The sequence below is a fragment of the Tiliqua scincoides genome, chromosome 5, assembly GCF_035046505.1.
Source record: "Tiliqua scincoides isolate rTilSci1 chromosome 5, rTilSci1.hap2, whole genome shotgun sequence".
Lineage (NCBI taxonomy): Eukaryota > Metazoa > Chordata > Lepidosauria > Squamata > Scincidae > Tiliqua > Tiliqua scincoides.
The window spans coordinates 113,919,453-113,941,595 of NC_089825.1; the positions used below are offsets into that span (position 1 = coordinate 113,919,453).

At 45.8% G+C, this 22,143-nt stretch overlaps 1 protein-coding gene and 1 pseudogene across 1 annotated transcript in view; one reads left to right on the forward strand and one right to left on the reverse strand.

The window, feature by feature from the left end:
• The window catches only part of LOC136653242 (vomeronasal type-2 receptor 26-like), a 62,875-nt gene that overhangs the window by 35,216 nt on the left and 5,516 nt on the right, over nt 1–22,143 (reverse strand). The window lies entirely within an intron of this gene.
• On the forward strand, nt 10,817–19,814 carry LOC136651190 (vomeronasal type-2 receptor 26-like; annotated as a pseudogene).

Consider the following 22,143-nt stretch of genomic DNA (forward strand, 5'->3'; position numbering starts at 1 on the left):
AGAGAGGTCTTCCACTAGAACTCTTTCTCTCTCTCCTCCCAACTGCTCTACAGGACAGGTAACTACGTAATTCCACTTGCAGACCTTTGACTATCTCTTCCCCCATCTCCCCATTCTCTTTGTCTTTAGTGCCTAGCAATTGGGGTAGAAGGACAGGGTCCCCTAAAATCCTTCCCTACAACCTTCTTCCTTTTTCTGATTTCTCCCGGGTGCCCCAAACACACTTCACAAGCAAAAACCATGAAAAACCACAAAACCGGAAGTGGAGCACCATCGCTCTACTTTTGCTTCAAAGCGGCTGGGGAGCCCTGCAGGCACTCGCGCAGGGCTGCCCACACCCCGGGAAGGCTACTGCAGGGACTGGTGAGTACATCCCAGTCCCTGCAGCCCCCCTGAGCGGTGCTATCCTGGTGATCAAGTCGCTACCTTCCCTCCTGCCCCCGCCCCTTAAGGGGGCAGAGACCAGGGCCCTCAGACTGGGGTGTCACAACGCCCCAGTCTGAATAAAACTGCTATACTCTGCAGGCTATACGTATCTGTCAGTAAGCACCACTGAACACAGTGGAACTTCCTTCCAAGTAGACATGGCTTCCTCAAAGTTTAGAATTCCTGTTTTATAAAGTTTTTGAGCTATCCCCTTCACTGGCAGCTTCTTTGATGCCAGCAATCATTGTGAATAACCAGGACACTCTTACTGTCAGTCAACAATCAGACTCTTATTCCCAATTCATCTTCCCCTTGCTCTGCTGTTTTGACACCTCACTATACATTGGCTTCCTGAAACACTGGTTGTATAAACACTGGTGCTACAGCCAGATGGCTTTTGCGGCAATCTTTTGAGATCCTGGCTATTTCTTGTGGTTTGGGAGAGGGGGGAAAATCAGTGTGATTCCAGCTTTAATGGCCACTAAGCCAGGATCCAAGATTAGAGACCGGATAGGGAAAAGATCGGCATAGGCAACTGGGTAGGGGAAAGAATCACCAATTCAGTTGTCCTTGCTGCTTCACCCCTTCAAGCAGGAATTTGGACTATCTGTACTGTTTTCCTATTCCCAGGTATAGACATTATTATTTTTATTATTTATTGGATTTGTAATCCGCCTTTCTCCCCGAAGGGCACCCAAGATGGCTGACATCACTTAAAAAGACATAAAATACATTTAAAATACATAGAATTATGAAATATAATAATAATAAAATAAATGATAAAACTGCAAGACCAGCAGCAATAAAACGAGCAGTATAAAAACAATTATTCAAAAGCAGCCATCATGCCCTCTAACAGGCTCCGAACGCTTTCTGAAATAAGAAAGTCTTCAGGCCTCACGGGAAAGTTAACAATGAAGGAGCTGTTTGAACCTCAAAGGGGAGGGAATTCCACAGTATAGGAGCCACCACCGAGAAGGCCCTGTTTCTGGCCGACATCCCCCTCACCTCTCTCAATGGTGGCACAACCAATAGGGCCCCCCCCCCCCGATGACTGAAGAGGATGAGCCGGACTATATGGAAGAAGGTGGTCTCTCAGATACACTGGTCCCAAGTTGTATAGGGCTTTAAAGGTCAAAACCAGCACCTAGAATTGGGCCCAGAAATGAATGGACAGCCAGTGCAGCCACTGGAACAACAGCGTTACAGAGTCAAACTGCTGACCTCCAGCAACTACACGAGCTGCTGCATTCTGCACTACCTGCAACTTCCGGACCATCTTCAAGGGCAGCCCCACGTTGAGCATGTTGCAATACTCTAATCTTGATGTCACTATGGCATGGACCACCATGGCCAGCTCCGACTGAGGCAGGTACGGCCGTAGCTGGCGCACCGGCCAAAGCTGGGCAAAGGCGCTTCTGGCAGCTGTGAGTCCAGGATAACCCCCAGGTTGCAAACCTGCTCTTTCAGAGGGAGTGCAACCCCATTCAGAGCAAGGTGATCGTCCAGCACCTGCATCGTGGATTTCTGCACCAGGAGGACCTCTGTCTTGTCGGATTGAATTTCAGCTTGTTCGCCCTCATCCAGATCTCAACTGGCTCCAGGCAGTGCTCCAGGACAGAGACAGCCACTCTGGAGTCTGGTGGAAAGGAGAGATAGAGCTGGGTGTCATCAGCATACTGATGGCACTCAACTCCAAAACCCCGGATGACCTCTCCTAGCCGTTTCATATAGATATTAAATAACATGGGGGACAGTATAGAACCCTGTGGCACCCCACACTCTAAAGGCCAAACTGTTGAACAGGAGTCCCCCAAAACCATCTTCTGGGACCTGTCGACCAAGAAGGAGCAGAACCGCCACAAAACGGTGCCTTCAATCCCCAACTCAGCCAACCGTCCCAGAAGGACACCGTGGTCGATGGTGTCAAAAGCCTCTGAAAGGACCAGCATGGATGCACTCCCACCATCCATCTTTCCTACTTTCACTCTTAAGAAGGATTGGTTGGGGAAAGTACCCAAGTTCACTATATCAGATCCACCTCCTAATTCACCCAGTTCATCAAAGGACACTGTGTCCCCAGCACTGTTGTTAAGTGAGATGCTCCCTCAGCTAGAGGGAAAGTGGCGAAGGCAGATTTTATAAAATGATGACGAAATGCAACAGAATTATTTTCCTAGTCTTTCACTCTACATTTACATCTTCTTGATTTTGTTTTTAATACACTTGTGAAAAATGATAATTTTAAAATATATTCCCATTGTTTTGTCTGCACACTTCCATTCAAACGACATGAAATATATTTGATGAATTAAGTACATGGGGCTGCCTTCAGAGATGGAATTTCAGCTCTTATATGCAAACAGGTTCAGAGACATGTTTGAGGTGGAAGAGACATGTTATATCACACTTGTAATACTCACGGCCCAATCCTATTCAAGGCCTGCACTGGCAGAACACATGTTCTGCTGGTACAGGCTGCTGCAAAAGCACTGTAAAACCTTTTGCAACAGTTCAAGGAGCCAGCACACTAGGAGGAAGGGTGGAGCCTTCCCGCATGCAGTAGTGGAGGCCTGTCTTAGCAGATAAGCCCTGCTCAGGAGGCAGAACGGGTCAGGGGGAGCGCAGGGAGGGGGTTGAATGGGGCAGGGGGAGAGCAGAACAGGGGTTTGATCGCAGATATACATTTTTAGGAGTCCAATAAGGCGCCAATGATGTTGGTGTCATTGTATAATATCTCTTTCCCACCCAGCTCTGGTAATTTCAGGGTCTCTAATCTATATGAAACAAGTAGTAGATCCAGTTTGTTCTCATTCAGTGATTGCCCAAACTGTTAAGAAGAACGAAACTGGTGTGGGGGAAAAGCAGCAGCAGCTGAAATGCCTCCCACGGCAATCTTTCCATTTGGACCATGAGAAGAAGACGCATGGAGAACATCTGGACTTCTATGATGCATTCAACTGACAGAGGAGGGAAGGCATCTGAGTATGGAAAAACCGAAGTTGTTAAGACAACTGTTGTGTACAGTTTTGGAACTGCTGTGTGTTACCTGAATATCAGTATAGTTTAGATGAGCTATTACAAAAATAGTGCTTTGAATGTGAAATATTACCTGCCAAGGTTGCAGTCTTAAAAGTTTCTGCCTGTCTCTGTCAACCACTGCTCTCTGTTTTGACCTTGATGCTTACATCTTATGCAAAACATGTGCTATGGCATGGACTGCATTATAGATGCTGTAGCTTTGGCCAGTCATGCTTATTTCAAAAAATATCCCAGGGAGGCTCTCCAGCTTCTCTTGCCCAGTGCAGGTATCACTGCTCTCTTTACCTTCCTTAGAATCAGAAAAGAAACAGTTGGATGCCTGTTCCCAGAAGAGCCGGATAAAACCATCTTCTTTGGCTGAGTTGGGATGTAGCATTTGTAGGAACCTTGTAAAATCTAGCATTTCGTTTGTGGGGGTTGCAAAAGACAAGGCACCATGGAAGAGTTGCATGTCAAAACACCTATGAAATAGTTCCGAGGAGAAATCCCAGTGAGCTGTCATGACCCACACTTTACCTATGGGATTATTCACAATGCGTTTTAACATGGCATAAAGATACGTTGACCATTTCAAGCATGCTATAGTCTGAGAGTCTGCATGCACAACAAAGACTTTGATCTTGTCTTCAGTCAGTGAAACAGACATGGTCCACATCTGCCTGGATAAGTCCAGTATGCTAGAAACATAAAATATGGCTTCTAGTTTTGCAATAAGAGCTATGCAGGTGTTACGCTCTAAGAACACTGACACCAGGGTCTGGACAAAAGTTTCTCCCTTATTATTGTTATTGTTATTGTTATTGTTATTGTTATTGTTATTGTTATTGTTATTGTTATTGTTATTTATATACCGCTTTTCAACTAAAAGTTCACAAAGCGGTTTACAGAGAAAAATCAAATAACTAAATGGCTCCCTGTCCCAAAAGGGCTCACAATCTAAAAAGATGCAAGTGAATATCAGCAGACAGCCACTAGAACAGACAGTGCTGGGGTGAGGCGGGCCAATATCTCTCCCCCTGCTAAAAAAGGAGCACCCACTTGAAAAAGTGCCTCTTACCCAATTAGCAGGGGTGCATCTGCTGCAATTATCCCAACCCACATCCACTGGAAATGCAGAAGCAGCTGGACAATCCTTCTGTCCTGATGTGCTTCATTGGGTACCATCTGGTAGAAGGGAGGGAGCTGGGTTTTAAGACTCATCACTAGAGTAAATATACAATAGGCAATCTAACTTTACAAAAGACAAATAATAATGAGTGGTGAGGATTATGTGCATGTTTAATTGTTAACCCCCCCCCCCCCAAAAAAAAAATTAACAAACTAAAGCTCATTAGTAAATTCCAGCAAAAAATAAATAAATCTGCATTTTTAGTGGAAGGAATGTGGAAGAATTCTCTCTACATTAGGCATGTTGGGGCAGTAGCTCTAAAACTTTTCACCTTATCCTTCATTGATGCCACTAGCACTGCCAATTTTGGGAAGATCATTTTTCCTAAAGTGAGAAATAATTTCTGCTAATGTAATACAGGCAGGGGAATCTTTAACCTCCCCACCCCCAAGCTGGCATAAGTCCCTTACGCTGGCTCCGGAGTGTTGCAAACGTGTTGCAAAGCATGTTTGGGGCTACCCACGAGAAGAGTAGGCCAGCACACATTCATGTGCTGGCCTCACGGAGCCAGAGCAGCACTGGAACAGGGTGAGTTTGTGCCGGCCTGGGCAAGCCAGCCCAGCGGTAGAAGAGGGTGCTGGGAGGGAGTCATTCCAGGGTGTGGGGAGAGCAGTCCAGGAAGTAGATCAGGCCTGGGAGGGGTGTGAGACCAGCCTGGGCAACCTAGGCCAGATTCTAACCACCATCCCCGGCCTGATCAGTATTACACAGACTGCTTGGATTTGCTCCCACAAAATCGCAGGCGCAGATCTGAGGAGGCACATAGGGCTGGCTAGTGCGTGACACAGGGTAAGGGAAATAAAATATCTTTACTCCAAGTTCCGCCCCAGCATGCTCCTACCCTGAGCTGGACACAGCGCAGGCCAGATGGCCTGCCTGTTCCAGCACAGGTTAGGATTGTACCCTGAGGCTACAATTCTATACACACTTTCCTAGGAGTACGAAGCCCATTGAACACAATGGGACTTACTTCTGTGTAGACACTCATAGGCTTTTGCTCTAAATGACCAACATTACAAGTGTCGCTGCCTTAGGAATGAATCACACATTAACTCTCCTACCTTTGTTTTCCTGAATAGCTAAATAAGACAGCCTCTTTGGTGTTAAAAGTGCATTTGCCATGTATTCTCCTTCTCTCTTTCAAACAAATACACAAGCAAACTAACTAAAAAGAAAAAAAAAAGAAATCTGAGGATATAATAGAAAAACAAATGTGTCACAGTTGGCAAAATTTTCATGAACCACATCCTTATTGTACCTGTGGAATCCTGTAGACACCTAAGATAGTAGCCATGTGATGGGAAATGTCAAAGTCAGGTCCTCCAATGACAGCTATCAAATTCTTTTCCTTGTCACATTTGAAGTTGGGGACAATCCTTTTACAAGTGAAAAGAAGTTTCAGGGTATTCTGAGAAGTCATCCTTTCACTGAAGAAACTGTCATAAATGTAGAAGCCCAGGCTGAGATTTGGTAAGATCAGGGGATTCTCATTGACCTTCTTCACAGCAAACACCAAGGACAGGACATGTGATAGTTCTTCAGCGTTCCACTAAGCACAGAATTACAGCATGTATAAGACAGATGTTCGCAGTGACATGAACCATCTGTATGTCAGTATGAGAATTTATATTATTACAGCTACACACAGTTCAATATTGAAGTGCGCATGTCTTAATGCCCATAAATGACTGAGGCCCTCAAAATAAAAAAAACAAAATTGTCAATAGTAATGTCCTCCATATATTTTGACTTTCATTTATGAAAAGTGTTCCTTTAAATTATAATTTTTCCCCAGTAGACTCCCACAAATTAATAAAAACAAAATTATTCAGTGCCAGTTTTACAATGAATTCATAAACACAATTCAGTGAACGTTAAACATGTAAATCCTATAATATTCCCTTTGAATTATTTGAAAGGAATGCTTGAGTACAAGATTACCTCTCTACCGACTTGCAATCAGTGCATCGAAAACGTGTTTAATTTTGGCCCAATGAAAACGGTTGTACTGTATGAACCCTGATTTGTGGGGACAAATATCCCGGTGGCCGCTTGCTACCACTAGGGTCTTAACAATTGCTTTGGACAGCAGGATTCTTGAAAAGGTTGGTGAGCAACAAGCAAGCAAGCTCCTTCATTTATACTGCTATTTTTACGGCCTGTTAACAACTTTTCAGTTATCTGTGGCCTGTTCAACAACTCTTGCTAGCTCATTAGGCCTTCATTAGTTCATTAGACCTGCAACTAGCAGCCAGTCACTGAAAGAAGAACACCCAGGTCAGATGCAATGAGCTTCAGGTAATCCTTTACCCACTAACCCCTTCCTTGAAATGAGGAGACCAGAACATACCAGCAGAGGCAGGGATTCAGCTCTTACAAGTAAAATCTGAAATTTGCCCTTCAACCAAGGGTATGTGAGCCCCCAGCTGGCAGTGCAGTGTGCTGTGTCAATTGTCCAAAAAACTGATGAACTGAACATTCATCCCCTTCTCCCAGGTAAGGAAAGTAGTCCTGCAATGGGACTACTCGGTTCTGGGCTACTGGATTCTAGGACTGCTGCAGAATCAAGAGCCTCCATGTTGCTCAGGATCTGTTTAGGATTGGGCTTTAAGTCTCATGGGCAGCCCAGTCCTAACAAGCACTGGTGGGGTAGGGCTGAGTGGCCTCCACTGTATACACCACGTGTCAGGAGCAGGCTGGTGGTCTTCTCAGAGTAAGAGGAGATGTTTCCCCTTACCTCAAGTAACGCCCCATCCTCTCCAATGGAGCTACTTGGATCTGCATCAGCTATTTAGTGGGTGCAAGTCTGGGCATCCCTGTGTAGGGCTTCCAGGCCCTGGGGGAAGGATAGGAGATGGCAGAAGAGTCCTCTGCTGATCCTGCCCCTCTCAGGCCTGGTCCACAGGGCCTAGGAGAAAGGGGTAAAGGGGGTAATTTGTACCCGGACCCAGGGTCAGAAAGGGGTCCCAGGAGTCAATGGAGGGGGCCCAGAAAGTTCCTGGGATCTGACATTTTCCTATCTCACTGCCTATGCATGATGCTGGGGGCACAACCATGGGCATGCACTGGCAACTGCTGCTGCAAGCCATACGCACCGGGCCCAGGAATGCATCCATGACCCTCCTTAACAGAGTGTCAAATCTGGGAGGAAACTGACCTGACGCAGTAGCTCTTCAGCTTGCGGATTCAATAACCATGAAGACGTGGATAGGAGCTCAGGGATCCAGCTGCAGGGCTACAGGTGCTGCAGAAGTTCATTTGGTGCACACAGTGTTGCAAGGTTGAAAAAGCAAGACTCAGTACTAAGGGTGATGGTTTGCAGGTTTTATTTTGTTGCTAGCAACGGGCATCTCATGGGACTCCTGTCCAAAGCACTGAGAGCAATTGGCAATGTTAACTGGACCCTTTATACCACTCTGGGTCCTTTGTTTGAAAATCTGAACTTCCCGTTGGCTGAAGTTTGACATCATAGATGGGGCTAACTCTTAACAGGCTAAAGGTAACCTTAGAGACACCTCATAGGTGAGTTTCAAGATACAGGTTTCCAAAAAAGGTGAAATTAAACAATTAAACATTTTGAATTACCAAGTTTTCAAGAACCAGCAGGGGTTGCTATAATATAATTTTATCCAGTACTGACCCTTACTCGCATCCATCAATCCAATTAGGGACTTCCTTGACAGGTCTCCATACCATCCTCATTAAAGGGATGACGCAATGTACTTCGACTGGTACCATTATCTTCCTCTGCATGCCTTTCTCCTATGCTAATTTCAGCATCAAACACCCGTGAAGCCTTCCTGCAATGTTAAAGCTTTTGGTCTGTTCTTAAGACTTTTCTAAAATCAAGCAGCAAAGGTTGCTTAAGACTTACTTCTTATGACGACTATGTCCCCATATATCTTGGTTACACTTTAGGGCAAAGACTATTTTACCTATATGTGTCTTTTCCTTTGAAAGCATGAAAGAATAAAATAAGTGAGCACTGGCAGGCAGGCAAAGTGATGTCCTTGCCAAGAGGTGTACTTCTGCCAAGATGAAGCCTGTCTCTTCGTTGCCTTAGCTGCACTATCTTTTCTAAATTCCAAGGTGTATAACATGGCCTTTGAGGCCCCAAAGTCCCAGCTTCTGTGGAACGTCTGTGAAACTAACAATCAGCTACCAAAATGATTCTTTCAAGCAGCTTTTCTGTGAGACTAACAATTTGCTTTTAAATAAAGTCAAACAGCTTTTACTATTCTATGTGCCTTTCATGCTTTAGCAGTGTGGCTTTTAAGCTTTTGCCCAATGGCATATTACCCTGGTTACAAGCCACGATGTGTATGTGCAGCCTCCTGATTTTAGAAATGGGCTATGTCAGATGCAAGGGAGGGCACCAGGATGCAGGTCTCTTGCTATTGGGTGTGCTCCCTGGGGCATTTGGTGGCCTGATCCAGTGGGGCTGTTCTTATGTTCTTAAACTGCAACAGTGGTTCCCAAAGCCCTCCTTGGGAGGAGGGAACCACTTAAGTCTTTGGAGGGGCAGGGGGATTGCAGCAATGCGATCCCTAGGATTGCGTTCCAGGCCGAGAAGGGGGGGGTTCTGGTTTACCTGAAGCCAGCAACAGGCTCAAGGGGAGGTGCAGGCAAACCCACAGATGCCTCCGCAAGTCTCAAAAATAATAAAAATCCTGATCAGGAACCATTTCTGTTTCCAATCACGAAAGCAGAAGTGCCTTCCGATCGCAATTTTTATTATTTCTGAGCCTTGGGGAGCCTTGCGGACGTGTCTGCAGGGCACCCTGCACTCCCCGAGCCCATCGCTGGCTTCAAGTAAGCCTTCAACAGGCTTCAGCCTGCTGCAATCAGCACACCATCACCACACTGCTTTCTGGCCCCACATGGGCCTTCCGGCGTACAAGTGCAACCACTGCTGTGTGCTGGTCTCAAGCCCTTCCAGCTCCTCTGGAACGGAGCTCCCAAGTGGCTTTGTGGCAAGAACAAGGAGGTCAGCAACCCGTCCACAGGGCTGCACTCACTGGTGTCTGTGCCCTTCGGGGAGTGCTCAGGGATGGCAGCCTAGGAGGCCGCCTGAGCTGAGCCCTGTGGATGCCACTGTGGTCCATCACCCACAGATAGAAAATCGAGCCCTGCTCACAAATAAAGAAAATTTTTATTTTTTTCTAGATCTTTTTTAAGTCTCATAAACCTACGTGGGTCTGAATAGAGTGTCATTTTAAAAAGTGGGCCCTGGTGCTATCAAGTTTGGGAACCACTGCTTTCATTCATGTGTGATGAGTTGTGCGACCTCCCTGTGTCTGCCATAAGGTTGTAAGTCCCTCCTGTTCCCTCAAGATGAGTTCTGAAGATTTCTGATCAGTATTTTCTACAGTTTGAACCTTATTACCTTAGGGAAATGTGAACCATATCATTAAGTAAAAGCACTACAATTGGGACCCCCCAGAGTCCAGAGTGTTTTTCAGAGACTCTGATCGCTCTTCAGAATCAAGTTGGAAAGTGGATATAAGCAGCATCCTGTATTCAACATAAGGGGCAGTGTGAATAGATGAGGTTGTCATGATGATCTGTAAGCTTTTTTTAACTTCCTTAGATGAGCAACTGGCAGGCAGGGCCTCTGCAAGGAATTTTATCAGGCACTACAAAGTTTCTTTTGGGCCCCTTTTGAAAGAGGGAAGGGGTGTAACAGAGTCTAGGGGTAGCAATGGGGGTGGGCAGAATAGGGGGAAAGTGGCAACAGCCAGAATAGTCTTTGGAGCCCAGGTCTACCAGTCTTCCCAATGCAGAGCTCAGGTCTACCTGCCTGCCCGGCGTTGGTAGCTAGATACGGAAAACCAAACACACTCAGAAGGTTCTCCAAACTCTTTCAGATGTATAAATGTATTGCAGGAGATGGTTATCATTGTATTTAGGCTCACCCTAGAAAGGAGAGTGTCCTCCCCCTTTAACCCCTACTCCTAGGTCCTGGTGGCAGGATCAGGAACCATTCAAGGGTGGCTTCTGCCAGGTGGATAACACAAAATGAGAAAAGATCTTCAGGAGGCTACTCTAAGCTGCCTCACAGAAAGGGACAATATGATAAAGGGAAATTGCAGCTTCAGTGCGTTTGCTCTCAATATTGCGGTGGCATCTGTGTTCCTGCTCTTTCCCATTCACTGCAGAGCAGACACTGCCATTTGCAACATGGCAAATCACCTGGAGTTCCCACCTGAGCATTACCAGGCAGGGGATCTTCTCATTGGTGGGATGGCATCTCAGCTCATCACGGATATTGACACTGAAGACTTCAGTGAACTTCCCAGAATACGGCGTATGGAACTGCCTGGGTAAGGAGATCTTTTTTCCTAAGCTGAAGGACAAGGTCAGGTGATCACATCTTCAGATGGAAAATGTTCATGGACCTTCACTATTTATTTACTTACTTACTTACTTACTTACTTACTTACTTACTTACTTACTTACTTACTTACTTACTTACTTATATATATTTTGGTGTTTATGTAACACTTTTCTCTGACATTGAGACAGCATTCAAGGTGGCTTACATGGGCAGGCTAATCTAAACTACCATTTTCCAATGGAGGTTTTACAACGATAATCTGTAAATCACAGAATCCTCAGTCACCAGGTGTAGCCTACACTGTGAGGCTTTGGCTTCCTTTCTCATCTCACACAATATGATGACCTAATCAAGCATGTACTTTCCCTTTTCAGTGCAGTACCAAGGAATTACCAGACTGTCCTCTCCTTGATATATGCTGTCAAAGAGATCAATGAGAACCCCACCATTTTGCCAAATATCAGTTTGGGACTTCACGTTGAAAATGACCTTTTTGATGCAAGGATGATTTATCAGAATACCCTGAAACTTCTGTCTGATCAGGAAAATGTCATCCCTAATTTCAAGTGTGGCAACTGTGAAAATCTAATAGCTGTCATTGGGGGATCTGACACAAGAAGTTCCCTCTTGATGGACACCATCTTAAGCATCTACAGGATTCCACAGGTAAGATCCCAGGAACTTAGGTGTGAAGGGAATTTTATTATTTGCAAAAGTTCCAATGAAGCATGGCTGCAACTTGTTCGTGACACTCTTTATAGTCAGTTTGGGTGATCTTACTATAGGCACTGACCTGATAGTGTCATCCTTCATCTTACAAAGTGCTGTAAGATGCTGTAAGACTTACATCTGCTGTAGTCATTCATCTTCTGAAATTTTGCTTTGATACTATGTGTTGAAAGTGCCTGTTCCTGTGCAGCTAGGATGAGACCTTCCACTTCTTTCTTCATTTTGCAGCCATTTCCAAGGGTTTTATAAATTTTATAAAGAAGGCAGGGCTGCAGCAGGCTGCAGGAGGTGCGGGGAGTCCTGCACAGCCCACCGCAGCGCACCCCAAGGCTTGACGCACTCGGAAATAGCAGGACAAAGCGCTTCCTGCAAATGGAAGTGCCTTGCGCCCCCTTTCTCCGAACGTTCCAAGCCATCATACAGGCAGATGTTCATGGACCCATAATATCCTTAACAGATGTTTAAAATGTGCTTTATTTAAAGGTTGCTTATGGCACGTTTGCTACATGGAAACGTGGTGGGACCCAGACCTCTACCTTTTACAACATGAATCACAGTGCTCAATACCAGTATAACGCAATTGTTCGATTACTCCTGCATTTCCAATGGAACTGGGTTGGGGTCATTGGGTCCGAATCTGAAATAGGACAGACATTCACAGAGACACTGACAGCAAAGCTTTCCCAGCATGACATCTGTGTCGCATTCACAAAAACAGTGCCAGGCAGTGAATCTCTTTTGATCTTTTTCAGGTATGAAGGTATGTGGGATATAATCTCTTCTCTAACAAACACCAAAGCAACTGTCTGCATCATATATGCAGATATACAGACCATGGGTACATTCCATACATTCCTACTTGTGGAAACCATCTCTGTTGGCAAGGTGTGGATCATGACTGCCCACTGGGATTCTTCATCACAGTTAATAATCGAGGCTTCGAGTAAAAAAAACTTCCATGGTTCCTTCTCTTTTGCAGTCCATTCTGCGGAAATGCTGGAGTTCCAAAATGTCCTCCAGAGGCTAAATTCAGAGTGGGAAAAAGAACGGTTCTCAATGACAGACTTTTTAGAAGGGGTCTCCAACTGTTCCTTGCCAAACTTCAAGGAGGGTCAAGGAAACAATGGAAGCTGCTCTGAGCCAAAGCTGGAGGATATTCCTGAGACACTGGTGGATATGAGCACAACCCGTCAAAGCTACAGCATCTACAGTGCTGCCTATGCCATTGCACATGCTTTACATGCAATGCACATGTCCAGAACCAGGCCAAAGGTGAATGGAGACAAACTGGGACCTCCAGCTCTGCAACCTTGGGAGGTACGTTTTCCATCTACACAGCTACGGCACTTTTTTGCTGTTTATTTTATTTTTTAAACACATTCACCCTTTGGATAAGGATGCACAAAGAGTCTTACAACGTTGAAAACCAGTATTGTTTAATTGTTTATTTTGATTTGAAAAATTTATATCCTGCTTTTTCCATGCTGTAGCAAACACCCAAGACAGCTTACAAAGCTCCATTGTTAAAGTGCCACATAAGCAGCAATATGTAAACTCATGTAAACACAGAGAGATAGATAGATAGATAGATAGATAGATAGATAGAGAGAGAGAGAGAGAGAGAGAGAGAGAGAGAGAGAGAGAGAGAGAGCCATTAGGAGAGGGGGAACTGTTTCGTCCATAAAAAAGCAGTCAAGCCACTGCAGTGTTACAAAGGCATAGAGAGCAGACCTTAATCCAGTGATTTTCAACCAGTATGCTGGGGCACACTGGTGTGCTGCAAATAGTCCTCAAGTGTGCCTTGGGAGTTTGAGGGAGGGTCATTTATTAGTAGGGCTATAGGGGATGTGACCCCCCACCGGCAATGTGGTGTGCCTTGTCAATTACCCCAAAAAGTGATGGTTGCCTTGACAATTTTAGTGCCTTGTCAGTGTGGCATGAGATGAGGAATGTTGAAAATAGGTGCATTAACCCATCAACCAATTGCCAGATGCAACAGGGAAGACTTGTCCGCAAGCCGCCATCCCCCTAACTTTGGATAGAAGAAGAGCCCCCCAGATGACCTAAGAGGGTGACCCGGATTATGTGGGAGAAGGTGGTCCCTTGGATAACCAAGAATCATGCATCACTCCTTTATTCATAGCACAATTATTCCCTCGAGCACCCCAACACATTATCTCAGCAAGGGCTTCTGCACATACACCCACATACACTCACAACAGACTTAGACCAACACAAAATAGCAACATAAACCAATGAGACTGCAACCTGTATCTCTGTAGCAGCTTAAGGGGGAGGAGAACAGCAGAGAATCCAGCCAGGCAAGAGGTGCTCTCTCCAACCTTCAAGTTCAGAAGGAATCCCGTTGTGCCCTATAACTTTCACATTCCTTTCACCAGAATGGAAATGGTTTCACCAGATGGTTTCACTACATCTACTGGTTCATGCAGGCTTTCCTGCAAAAGAAGACCAAAGGCCAGGAGTAGGGTTGCATATTAAGAATATAAGAAGATAAGAACTGGATCAGGCCATAGGCCCATCTAGTCCAGCTTCCTGTATCTCACAGCGGCCCACCAAATGCCCCAGGGAGCACACCTGATAACAAGAGACCTGCATCCTGGTGCCCTCCCTTGCATCTGACATAGCCCATTTCTAAAATCAGGCATTCTGACATAGCCCATTTCTAAAATCAGGAGGTTGCACATACACATCATGGCTTGTAACCCATAATGGATTTTTCCTCCAGAAACTTGTCCAATCCCCTTTTAAAGACATCCAGGACAGATGCTGTCACCACATCCTGTGGCAAGGAGCTCCACAGACCAATCACACGCTGAGTAAAGAAATATTTTCCTTTGTCTGTCCTAACTCTTACAACACTCAATTTTAGTGGATGTCCCCTAGTTCTGGTTTTATGTGAGAGTGTAAAGAGCATCTCTCTATCCACTTTATCCTTCCCATGCATAATTTTGTATGTCTCAATCAAGTCCCCCCTCAAGTGTCTCTTTTCTAGGCGGAAGAGGCCCAAACGCCATAGCCTTTCCTAATAAGGAAGGTGCCCCAGCCCACTAATCATCTTAGAGTGCAATCCTAACCCCTTATGTCAGTGGTTTCCAGCACTGACATAAGGGCAATGCAACTCTGAGGTAAGGGAACAAACATTCCCTTATTTTGAGGAGGCTTCCGTGAGTGACGCCCAACTGCAGGATGCAGCACACGTCCCATTGGCATCGCTATGCCAGTGCTGGAAAGCACTGACATAAGGGGTTAGGATTGCGCCCTTAGTCACTTTCTTTTGCACCTTTCCCATTTCTACTATGTCCTTTTTGAGATGTGGCGACCAGAACTGGACACAATACTCCAGGTGTGATCCCAAGCATAGACTTGGACTTCTTCACTGCCGCCGCACATTGGGTTGACACTTTCATCGACATGTCCACCAACACCCCAAGATCTCTCTCCTGATCTGTCACAGACAGCTCAGAACCCATCAGCCTATATGTGAAGTTTTGATTTTTTGCCCCAATGTGCATGACTTTACACTTACTGACATTGAAGCGCACCTGCCATTTTGCTGCCCATTCTGCCAGTCTGGAGAGTTCCTTCTGGAGCTCCTCACAATCACTTCTGGTCTTCACCACTCGGAAAAGTTTGGTGTCATCTGCAAACTTAGCCACCTCACTGCCCACCCCTATCTCTAGGTCATTTATGAAGAGGTTGAAGAGCACCGGTCCCAGGACAGATCCTTGAGGCACACCGCTTTTCACCTCTCTCCATTGTGAAAATTGCCCATTACATCCACTCTCTGTTTCCTGTTCTTCAACCAGTTCTCAAACCAGGACAGGACCTGCTCTCTAATTCCCTGACTGTGGAGTTTTTTCAGTAGCCTTTGGCAAGGGACTGTGTTGAACACCTTCTGAAAGTCCAGATATGTAATGTCCACGGGTTCTCCTGCATCCACATGCCTGTTGACCTTTTCAAAGAATTCTGAAAGGTTTGTGAGGCAAGACTTACCCTTACAGAAGCCATGCTGATTCTCCCTCAGCAAGGGAGAGTAGTAGACTTGCTGTAACCTGGCAATCCTGCTGGTGACTTCACGGACTAAAATTCATAATCCTGGACCTGTGAATCGGATTTCATAAACAGCAATCAAACTAAACCCACTGCTATCATATGCATTAAAACACAATAATGATATAATTAAACATGAAGAGTCCAAACAATATTATCCACAGCCTCAAAGTCTAGAAGATGTAATGAATCCATTTCAATAGGACAAAAGTCTAAATTTTGGTGCATGTACAGAGTCTTATCTGCAAAGTGCATACCTAATTCATCTCAGGGAGCAACTGAGGGCCCAACCTTATCCACCGTTCCCAGGAATGCCCTCCTGATACCTTCCCCCTGATCCCACATCTCTCAGTGCATACCTGCGCCAGCAGCTGGAGCTCCCATTGTGACACTGAGGGAGTAGCACACTCCTTCCGGCTTACTGTCTGAGAGGCACAAATGTGCTTGATGGCATGTTTGTGACACCCACACGGGTGCTGCAGGTGCAGGGCTGGCAGTGGGGCAGCAGAGGATCAGGTTACCCATGACAGTAAAGAAATATTCTTTCTTTGCTGCCATCCCCATTACAGTGTAGGCTTTGGAGAATATCAGGGTGAGAGGGACAAGAAAAAAAGGCCTCCTTCCTTCCTACAATGTGATGAAGTTGCTTCTTCCAAACCTCGATCCACCTTCCTTGGTTTTCATGGACTTGAGCCAGTAAAATGGCTTGGGCAGGACTGATTCGACCCATCACAGGAGTGGAGGCCTAACTCACCTAGGCAAGGGGATAAATGGAGACCGCTGGGACAGCCTTCCTTTGGGATGCAGCACAAACTCCACCTGCCTGGCTCCACTGGTGGGGGGGGGGAGGAGTTAAACAGAATTTGCTGTCAATCTCATTGCTTTTTTTTAAAAAAGGATCATTCTTCCTCTTCAGCTTCACCCTTTCCTGAAGATGTCATTTAATAAGAGTGTGGGAGAGAAGGTTTCTTTGGATCAGGAGGGCAAATTTGCAGCTGGACTTGATCTTATCAACTGGGTTGTTTTTCCAAACCAATCCTTCTTGGGAGTGAAAGTAGGAAGAGTGGATCCTCAGACTTTGTTGGGCAAGGAGTTGACCATTAACGTGGACAGTATCAAATGGCACAGCTGGTTTGACCAGGAGGTAGGTGAATGAAGCTCTTTCAGGACAAAGTTAAGTGGAAAATGTTCCCTAATATTAATAAAGTCTCTTAAAACAAAAACATTTTTACTGTGAAAAGGGTGTCCTCCATACAGGTAAAATGTCATTCGTACCTTGATAATCTTTCTCTGTTTCACCATGCAAGTTGACCTGTATCCTAAACTGCTTTCCTGTTCCAGTGCTTTCAAAATATAAAACAACTGTTAAGGAGAGGGTTCCCATCCACTCTGTGCTGAATTCACAAGACACAATTCTTTTACTGAAATGTAGGGCTTGTTTGGTGTCAAATAGGATGAACACCAATTATATTTTCAATGTTATTTTGTTACATGGAAAACAAAATCTGAACATAGCAACGTGAATGAAAAAGTGATTGATTGTATCCCATGAATTCCTGTAATGACAAAGTTCCATTGAACAACGAGACTTAAGCTATCCTCATCTTCTTTACCTCACTGACATTAACGATGCTTCATCAGGAATGTGCTGAGGATACAATATTTCTTTCAAGGTTTGTAAAACAAAAATTGACAAAGGATTTTCAGTCCCCAGAGGTCTCCTCTTGGTCATTTGTTTCCTTGCCCAGGGATAAGCCTCAACTTCCCAAATGGGCCTACTTGAATAAACACTCGCTGCTGAAAGAAGTCTCAGTGGACTCTGGTAGAGGATCAAGGAAATAGGATATCAGTTATGCCACCATTACCAGCCACTTCTTGGCCCTGATTCTCTCTCTCTCACACACACACACACACACACACACACACACACAAACCCCGTCACATCCTGGTCTCCAACTTATTCCTTCCCCTCCCTCTCCCATTCAACCAACCTCTTGCCTCCATCTTCACGAGTGCTGACTTCTTGGAGCCAAGGCTCCTTCTCTAGCCCCTGGTATGTGGCTGCTGCTGCAAGTTGTGGCCCAGCCATACTGAATGGCATGTTACATTTGGTGACAGCCACAAAGGGCACTGTGGCAAGTATACTCGTTCCAGCAGCACAAGGCCCCATTTGAATGTAACTAAGTGGTCATTATATTTCTTCGTCATATGTGGCCTACATATGTGCTGCTCACTCTCCCAGGTGTATGATAACTTTATAAGACTGGAACAGCCTTCTCCCCTTCTGTTTTGTTTTTGTTTTCTTTTGTGTGCACAGGTGCCTCCTTCCTCATTATGCAGTGACCACTGTCAGCCAGGCCACAGCAAGCAAAAGAAAGAAGGGATGCCATTTTGTTGCTATGATTGTCCTCCGTGTCCAGAAGGGAAGATTTCTAACCAAAAAGGTGTGCAGTATAGAGAACAACCTCCTAACTCAACCGGGGAAGAAATTCCTACTGCTCCTCAGCATTTGGACCAATCTAGCATTGGAGTACCCAAGATCAAGGGTGGGCACATGTTCAATTTTAGGTGCCCTGGACCTTTAACAATTGTATAGAAGAGGGAATTTCAAGCTGCACCTGCTGAAATTCTCTTGCTTACACAATAGTTGAAGGTCCAGGATCTCTAAAGTCGAAAGTTTGCTCACCCCTGCCCTGAATAATGCCAGAGAAAAACTGTGAGGGGCGGCGGGGTTTCTGTCTGAGGGAGGAAAGGGACAGGGACATTTGAAAAGAAGATATAGGATCCAGCATGTGCCACTGCTACCAGATCCACCACCACACTGCCCCAGTTCCTCCCTTATCCCTCCCCAGAAACACTATCGTTCTCCCACTCTCTCCCCCATTCCTCCCAACACCAACCCCCACCGGCAGGAGTGTCCACCAGTGACTTTGCTGGCAGCCTTCGAGTTCCTGCTGGCAGTGCCAGATTGCACAACATCTGCCAGGATCCCAACAGTTCTGGATGCCAGTGGACCCCAATGACTGGAATTGGCTGCCTGTCTATAAGGGCTCATTTCTTTTGATATACTCTGCAGCAGAGGAGCAATTATTGTAAATCTGAGAAACTCAAACAGCCTCTTTTCCTTCTTTCAGACTTGGAAAGCTGTTTCCAGTGCCAAGAAGATCAATATCCAAACAGGGACAAAGATCAATGCCTTCCCAAAGGTCTAAACTTCTTGTCTTACGAAGAACCTTTGGGGATCACCATGGCTGTCTTGGCACTGTCTCTTTCTCTGGCCACAGTTATGGTGCTAGGAATCTTCATCAGGCACCAGAACACTCCCATCGTCAAAGCCAACAATCGGGATCTCACCTATTCTCACTCATCTCCCTCTTGGTCTGCTTCCTCTGCTGTTTTCTATTCATTGGCCAGCCTCAGCCAATCACCTGCTGCCTACGACAACCTGCTTTTGCAGTTACCTTCTCCCTGGCACTTTCTTCTGTACTGGCCAAAACCATCACTGTGGTTCTTGCATTCATGGCTATCAGGCCAGGGTCCAGAATGAGACTGTGGCTGGGGAAGAGACTCACACTCTCTGTTGTCCTCTCTTGTTCCATCCTTCAAATAACTCTGTGCACGGTGTGGCTCTGCACAAGTCCTCCCTTCCCTGCTTTGGACCTGCATTCTCTGGCAGAAGAAATTGTGCTGGAATGCAATGAAGGCTCGTCTGTCCTCTTTCCTTGTGTTCTGGGCTTCCTGGGCATCATGGCTCTCGTCAGCTTCATTGTGGCTTTCTTTGCTCGGAAGCTGCCCAGCAGGTTCAACGAAGCCAAGTTCATCACCTTCAGCATGCTGGTCTTTTGCACTGTTTGGGTATCTTTTGTTCCAGCTTACCTGAGCACCAAAGGAAAGTACATTGTCTCCGTGGAGATCTTCTCCATCTTGGCGTCTGGTGCTGGTTTGCTTGGTTGTATCTTTGCCCCCAAATGTTATATCATTCTCCTGAGACCAGAGTTAAACAGGAAAGAGCATCTCACACAAGTTAAGCTGACAGAATAGGATTCTTAGGGTGCAATTCTATCCAATTTTCCAGTGCTGGTGCAGCTGTGCCAATGGTTCGTGCACTGCAGCCTGTGGTGTGGAGACAGTCACATAGGCCTCCTCAAGGCATGGGAACACTTGTTCCCTTACCCCAGGGCTGAACTGCGGCTGCACCGGTGCTGAAAAGTTGGATAGGATTAGGCCCTTAGTCCTTTCCTTGGTTTTTAAATGCTGAAGCCAATTTCAAAAGTAGTCATTGTAGTAGCAGTAGTACTTCCTTTTCTATCTTGCACTTCCTCCAAGTAACTACTCTTTTAGCCCAACAATACTTATGTTAATAAATGTGTCACAGCTCTTAAAAATGGACTCCTGCTTCAGAAACCATGCATACGTTAAGTTCATGCATGGTCCTGACTTCTACATCACATAAGCAAGGAAGACCTATACTGTTTGACATACTGTGCTGATTTACCAGTTAGATTCTGTGTACCTCCAGCTTGCCTTAGTCTGTTAGGTGTAGGGCTTGGGGATGTGTTCAGGCAGAAACTCAACATGTGTAGCTTTACAAAACCCTTTCTGCATATGTGGCAAATGGATGCCTGCCTTTTCCTTCCAGGCAAGGAATAGCCTCCCCCCCCCCAATGATTTCATGTTATTTCATAAATGTCTGAAAAGCTACATTGTCCCTCTTCTGCAAGTACTTCATTCAGCCTGCGCACCTGAGCCAGGCACTTCAGTAAAGGACATACCAAAGTGGTCAAACTCGTTTCATGCAGCCAGCCGAATCACATTCATGATGCCTGCTGAGGGCTGGGAGTGGTGGCATTAAGCAGGTACTGATGCCATTGAGCAGGTCATAACCAGAAATAAGCACTTTCTTCTCACTTAGGGACTCAGTAGCTGCAAATGTCAGAAGCGAAAATATGCAGATAACTTGGTAACTTCAAGTTATGGGAAAGTCCAGTTATCACGGGGGCTGCCCTTTCAGCAGTGACACCTCAGCTGGGAGCAGCTGACCGTGGTGCTGGGAGAGCCCAAGAGTTGTAGAAAGAGTTTCCAAGGGCCAGATGTGTTACAAGTCCCAGTCACCCCCCCCCCCCGAAATCACACATTTTGGGCACTCAGGTCAGACTCGAGTTCTCAACACTGATTTAGTGGACCTACACCCTGTATTTTTCCAAAGTCTTTGTTTAGTTTCCCTTTCCAGAAAGCCAGTCATTCAATTCCCTGATTGATTTTTGACTTTTAAGTTGATATCAGATTTACTTACTCCCTGATTCCCATTCAGACTTCAGGGACTCTTATACATATGAAAGCTGTGCCCCAAGCACCCAGCAATCAAATTCAGTACCCAGCCACCCCAAAATTCTTTCTTACTCCCAGCTCAGCGCATGGTAAAAACCTCCTAAGCCCTTATAAGAGAGGTCTTCCACTAGAACTCTTTCTCTCTCTCCTCCCAACTGCTCTACAGGACAGGTAACTACGTAATTCCACTTGCAGACCTTTGACTATCTCTTCCCCCATCTCCCCATTCTCTTTGTCTTTAGTGCCTAGCAATTGGGGTAGAAGGACAGGGTCCCCTAAAATCCTTCCCTACAACCTTCTTCCTTTTTCTGATTTCTCCCGGGTGCCCCAAACACACTTCACAAGCAAAAACCATGAAAAACCACAAAACCGGAAGTGGAGCATCATCGCTCTACTTTTGCTTCAAAGCGGCTGGGGAGCCCTGCAGGCACTCGCGCAGGGCTGCCCACACCCCGGGAAGGCTACTGCAGGGACTGGTGAGTACATCCCAGTCCCTGCAGCCCCCCTGAGCGGTGCTATCCTGGTGATCAAGTCGCTACCTTCCCTCCTGCCCCCGCCCCTTAAGGGGGCAGAGACCAGGGCCCTCAGACTGGGGTGTCACAACGCCCCAGTCTGAATAAAACTGCTATACTCTGCAGGCTATACGTATCTGTCAGTAAGCACCACTGAACACAGTGGAACTTCCTTCCAAGTAGACATGGCTTCCTCAAAGTTTAGAATTCCTGTTTTATAAAATTTTTGAGCTATCCCCTTCACTGGCAGCTTCTTTGATGCCAGCAATCATTGTGAATAACCAGGACACTCTTACTGTCAGTCAACAATCAGACTCTTATTCCCAATTCATCTTCCCCTTGCTCTGCTGTTTTGACACCTCACTATACATTGGCTTCCTGAAACACTGGTTGTATAAACACTGGTGCATACAGCCAGATGGCTTTTGCGGCAATCTTTTGAGATCCTGGCTATTTCTTGTGGTTTGGGAGAGGGGGGGAAATCAGTGTGATTCCAGCTTTAATGGCCACTAAGCCAGGATCCAAGATTG